Below are 6,426 nucleotides of genomic sequence, written 5' to 3'. Positions count from 1 at the left end.
AGGCTAGGAGGGGCTGACAGTGGGGGTGGGTGGGTAGCAGGGATGACACTGGGCACACAAGGCCTCAGGGAGGTGGGGTGAACGCTCAGCCCCCTTTGACCATCACACCCCACTTTTTCCCCAACCCAGAATCTGTGATCAATTCACTGGTAGAATGGTCATTTATCTGGATACATGTCCACAGCATTCCCAACATTTTGTTTTGTTGTTGTTGGTCATGGGGCCTGAACTCCAGGCCTGGGCACTGTCCCTCAGCTCTTCAGCTCAAGGCTAGCGCCTCTACTATTTGAGCCACAGCGCCATGTGGTGCTGAGGAATCGAACCCAGGGCCTCGTGCATGCAAGGCAAGCACTCTACCACTGAGCCACCTTCCTAGTCTCCAACATTCTTATTCTAGAGGCCTGGGGGAAAAAATCCTAACTATTCAGGAGGCTGAGATCTGAGGATCACAGTTCAAAGCCAGCCCAGGCAGAAAATCCTCAACTCATCTCCAATTAACCACAGCCAGGGAGAGGGGTAATTGAAGTAGAGGAGGCTCAAGTGGTTGTGTATCAGCTTTGAGAAAAAAAGCTGAGTAAGGGGCTGCATGAGGCCCTGGGTTTGATTCCTCAGTACCACATAAGCAGAAGTGGCGCTGTGGCTCAAATGTCCCTGAGCTGAAGAGCTCAGGGACAGTGCCTAGGCCAAGTTCAGGCCTCACAACCAACAACAACAACAACAAAAAAAGCTGAGTAAGAGCTCAAAGTTCAAGCCCCAGTAAAGTACTGGTATAAAAAGAAGAAGAAGAAGAAAAAAAAGATTGAACTTTGTCTATTGGCTATTATAGTAAATGACCTAAGCTGGGCGCTGGTGGCTTATGCCTGCAATCCTAGCTTCTCAGGAGGCTGAGATCTGAGAATCACGGTTTGAAGCCAGCCCTGGCAGAAAAGTCCCTGTGCGACTCCTATCTCCAATCAACCTCTCAAAAACTACAAATGGGGGGGGGGGGGGGGAGCTGCGAATGTGGCTTAGTGGTAGAGTACTTGCCTAGTATGCATGAAGTCCTAGTTTTGATTCCTCAGTACAACATATACAAAAAAAAGCTACAGGGCATTTTGTTCTCCTGATGTAGTTTTTTTTTTTGTGGCGGGAGGGGGGGGGGGGTCTTGGGGCTTGAACTCTGGTCCTGGGCTCTGTCCCTCAACTCTTCAGTTCAAGGCTAGCACTCTACCACTTGAGCCACAGCCCACTTCCAGTTTTCTGGTGGTTAATTGTAAATAAGAGTCTTTGAATCTTGATCCTTAGATCTCAGCCTCCTGAGCAGTAGCTAGGATTACAGATGTGAGCCACCAGTGCCTGGCTTGGTCTCATTTTTATTAACAAAAATTATAGGGGCTAGGAACGTGGGTCAGTGAAAGAGTGCTTGCCTAGCCTGCATGAAGCCCTGGATTCGATTCCTCAGTACCATATAAACAGAAAAAGCAGAACTGGTGCTATGGCTCAAGTGATAGAGTTTTTAGCCTTGAGCAAAAGCAGCTCAGGGACAGTGCCCAGGCTCTAAATTTAAGCCCCAGGACTGGCAAACATACATACATACATACATAAAATTATATGTTTTCGTATATGCAAGACAAATCCTGGAAGCCTAACAGCCCATCTGTTTTAGTTATTAATGGGCTGTAAGAAGTGTGTGTAGGGGCTGGGAAGGTGGCTCAGTGGTAGAGTGCTTGCCTTGCATGCATGAGGCCTTGGGTTCGATTCCTCAGCACCACATAAGCAGAAAAAGCCAGAAGTGGTGCTGTGGCAAGTGGTAGAGCACTAGCCTTGAGCTGAAGAGCTGAGGGACAGCGCCCAGGCCCAGAGTTCAGGCCCCATGACTGGTAAAAAAAAAAAAAAAAAAAGAAAAAAAGAAAAGAAAAAAAAAAGAAGTGTGTGTATGTGTATAGGGGGCGGGAGCGCGGGGTTCCTTACTTCTAACTTTGAGTTCCAACTGTGAGGAACCCTAATAAGTGCCTTTTGTCTAGGGCAGTGTGGGACCAGTTCTTCCCAAGTCTCCTAGGTTTCTTTTTTTTTTTTCTTTCCATCTGTCAGAATCTGAGGCTAAAGAGTGCCAGGCTTGAGCAAAAAAGCCTAATGAGATTGCTAGGCTCTGAGTACAAGACCCTGTATTAACACCAAAGAGAGAGAGAAAGAGAGAGAGAGACAGACAGAGATAGAGAAAGACAGAGACAGAGACAAAGACAAGAGACAGAGACACAGAGACTTCAAACAAGTTTTTCCCAACACCCTTTTCTGCAACTACCTAGATATTTACACTTGAAAGACACTTCATTTGGGCGCTGGTAGCTCACACCTAGTAAGGTACCCAGGAGGCTGAGAGGATCATAGTTCAAAGCAAGCTCAGGCTTTCCATGAGACTCTTATTTCCAATTAACCATCAAAAAGCCAGAAGTGGGACTGGGAAGGTGGCTCAGTGGTAGAGTGCTTGCCTTACATGCATGAGGTCCTGGGTTTGATTCCTCAGCACCACATAAGCAGAAAAAGAAGTGGCAGTATGGCTCAAAGTGCTCCAAGTGGTAGAGCTAGCCTTGAGTTGAAGAGCTCAGGGACAGTGCCCGGCCCAGAGTTAAAACCCCACCACACACACACACACACACACACACACACACACACACACACACACACACACACACACACACACACACACACACACACACACACACACACACACACACACACACACACACTCTTCAAAGTGACATTGCAAAAGTCACATCATATCTCAGATACTTGGGCAAGCCATACTCTCAAGACAAGCAGACTGGTGGCACTCTTAGGCTGAAGGGGCATGGAAGGCTCCCTTCCGTCGGGGCTTTCCTGACTACACAAGGGACCTCCAAGTGCTCAGGGTCCTGTGGCAGTGGTGTAAACACCCCCACGCAGGCAGGGCCCACCCAGCTGAGAAGCTGTATTAGCAGAATTCTTAGAAAGGGGCTCTGAGGGACTTGGTTGCCATTTCTGTTTAATGGTCATAGTAGTTCAGGTACTGGCTCACAGCTAATCTGTTAAATTGGTGCAAAAATGTTACTCCCCCTCCCTCTTTTGAATTCAGGACCCAGGTGCTGTTCCTGAGCTCTTTTGCTCAAGGCTAGTGTTCTATTAATTGAGCCATAGCTCCAATTCTCTCCTCTCCTTCCCTCTCCCTCTCCCTCCCCCCCTCCCCCATCTATGTGATTAATTGGAGGTAAGAATTTCATGAGCCAGGCGCTGGTAGCTCACACTCGTAATCCTAGCTACTCAGGAGGCTGAGATCTGAGAATCACAGTTCAAAGCCAGCCCATGCAGGAAAGTCTGAAACTTTTTTTTTTTGGGTCCAGTCGTGGGGCCTGAACTCTGGGCTTGGGCGCTGTCCCTCAGCTCTTCAGCTCAAGGCTAGCGCTCTACCACTTGAGCCACAGCACCACTTCCAGCTTTTTTCTTTTTTCTTATGTGGTGCTGAGGAATCAACACTTCCAACTTTTTTTCTTTTTGCTTATGTGGTGCTGAGGAATCGAACCCAGGGCCTCATGCACGCAAGGCAAGCGCTCTACCACTGAGCCACCTTTCTAGCCCCTGAAACTCTTGTCTTCAATTAACCACCACAAAACTGGAAGTGGTGCTGTGGCTCAAAGTGGTACAACACTAGTTTTGAGTGCAAGAGCTCAGGGACAGTGCCCAGGCCCTGAGTTCAAGCCCCATAACCAAAACCAAACAAAAAGTCTCATAGACTTTCCTGCTTAGGCTGACTTCGAACCTTGATCCTCAAATCTCAGCCTCCTTTGTAGCTAGGATTACGGGCGTGAGCCACTAGTGCCTAGCCATTTTCTTTATTCTTAAGTATATGAAAGCATACCAAGAGATCAAACTGCAAAACTTGGATATAACTGGAAGAAAAAGCCACATGAATGCTCTTGAACAAAGCAACTCTTTTGCCTGGCACTGATGGCTCACGCCTATAATCCTAGCTACTCAGGAGGCTGAGATTTGAAAATCATGGTTCCAGCTCGGGCAGGAAAGTCCATGAGACTCTTATCTCCAATTAAGCACCAGAAAACTAAACTGGAAGTGGCACTGTGGCTTAAGTGATAGAGCACTTGTCTTGAGCTGAAGAGCTCAGGGACAGTAGTAGGCACAGAGTTCAAGCTCCATGACCAAGAACAACAAAAAGCAACTCTGATCTGTTGTTTTGCCTTAGGCACTCATTGAATGTCTCTTGAATACTTACCTGACAGCTTGTGAGGAGCTTAGGGCTCAAGTGAGGACCAAGACGGTTGCCTGCTTCCTGAAGCTCATTCTAAAGCTGGAGCTTAAGCCAGGGCATGCCAGGGCCCACCATGACTCCTCAGTGCCAGTGTCAATACTGAAGCTTGAACTCAGGGCCTGGGCACTGTCCCTTAGCTCTTTTGTTCAGGTCCTCCAGAGTAGCTAGGATTACAGGCATTAGCCATAGGTGTCTGGCTCCAGGTCTGCGTTAAACCCAACTCTTCTATTAGCCACATGACCAGAACTTCAGCTTCTCCGTGCCCCAGTCTCTGTTCTCCTATGTTCCTGGCTGCTGTGAGGACTAGTGCTGGGGCTGTGATGGATGGTGGTAGCTGGGCGGAGTGGTACGTGCCTGTAATCACAGCCCTTACACCACTGACTGCAGTGTAATGATGGAAATGGTCTATGTTGGCAGTGTCCAATAGGATAGCAATGAATCAGATTTGGTAAGTGAAACGGAGGTTCAAACAGTTTTAATTTTACCTAAATTTAACTAGTTCTAGTGGCCGATAGGAACTGTTTGAGACAATGTGGGTCCAGACAACTGCCAGATTCAGGATGAGGCAGTAGGTGAAAATGAAGAGGAGCTGTGAGAATGAAAGCAACAGGGAAGGGAAGAGCAGAGTAAGAGGAAGAAAGACAGGCATAAAAGCCACCTGCCCTATGACTACATTTACATGAAATATCCAGAATAGGTAAGGCTATCAATAATGTATTAGTGGCTGCCATTGGCTGGAAAGTGGATGGCAAAAAAAAAAAAGTTCTGGATGCGACCGAGTGAACTAGTCTACAAATCAATGGATAGTATGATTTTCTCAGGTGGACTCTATAGATTAATGTGCAGTTTATCTCAACAAAGCCGCCCCCACCCCCCAACTGAGGCTTGAATTCAGGGCATGATGCTCTAATACTTCAGCCATACCTCCAGTTGTTTTGGTGGGGGGTGGGGGGGTGGGGGGTTTGGGGGGAGGGAGGGGGGCTGGTTAATTGGAGATTAAAGTCCTGAGGATGGGCTGGGAAGGTGGCTCAGTGGTAGAGCACTTGCCTTGCAATGCCTGAGGCCCTGAGTTCGATTCCTCAGCACCACATAAGCAAAAAGAAAAAAAAGCCGGAAGTGGTGCTGTGGCTCAAGTGGTAGAGCGCTAGCCTTGAGCTGAAGAGCTGAGGGACAGCGCCCAGGCCCAGAGTTCAGGCTCCATGACCGGACCCCCCCCAAAAAAAAAAGTCCTGAGGATTTGTCTGTCAGAACTGGCTCTAAGATCTTCAGTTCTCAGCTTCCTGAGGAGCTAGGATTACAGGTGTGGGCCACCAGTGCTAGGTTTCCTGGTGGTTTTTACTTATCAGGGATTGCATTGCTCAGGTGAGCTAGGAAAGCGGCATGCTTACCAAGAAAGTCATTGCAGACAGGAACAGCAATGTGGTAATAAATAAATAAATAAATAAATAAATAGGTGCTTCAGGCCGGGAATGTGGCTTAGTGGTAGAGTGCTTGCCTAGCATACATGAAGCCCTGGGTTCCATTCCTCAGTACAACATACACAGAAAAACCAGAAGTGCTGTGGTTTAGGTGGTAGAGTTCTAGTCATGAGCAAAAGCTCAGGGACAGTGCCCAGGCCCTGAGTTCAAGCCCCAGGACTGGCAATTAAAAAAAAAAAAAAAAAGGAAAAATAGGTGCTGAGCAATCTACAAAAATATAAAAAGGTTTCACCAGGGAACACAAACTGGTTCTTTTGGCAAGGTGGTAGTGCCTCACACCTGTAACCCAATCGTACTCAGGAGGCTGAGATCCAGAGTATTTCAGTTCCAAGTTATTCTAGTTAGAAAAATCTAGCTCTAAAACAACCACCAAAAAAGCCATATGTAGTCCTCAAGTGGTAGAGCACAGTCCTAAGTAAAAAAAAAAAAAAAAAGCTCAGGGACAGTTCAAGCCTTAGGAGTAGTGCATACGCACGCACGCGCGCACACTCACACACACACACACAGAGGCTGGAAGCAGCTGGGCACTGACAGCTCACATCTGCAATACTAATCAGGAGGCTGAGACCCAAGGATTGTGGTTCATAGCTAGCCTGGACAGGAAAGTCCCAGAGACTCTTATCTCCAATTTACCATAAGAAAACCGGAAGTGGTGCTGTGGCTCAAAGT

Source organism: Dipodomys merriami, unplaced genomic scaffold, assembly GCF_024711535.1.
Source record: "Dipodomys merriami isolate MVZ:Mamm:240054 unplaced genomic scaffold, mDipMer1.0.p SCAF_21, whole genome shotgun sequence".
NCBI lineage: Eukaryota > Metazoa > Chordata > Mammalia > Rodentia > Heteromyidae > Dipodomys > Dipodomys merriami.
This window is presented reverse-complemented; position numbering follows the sequence as displayed.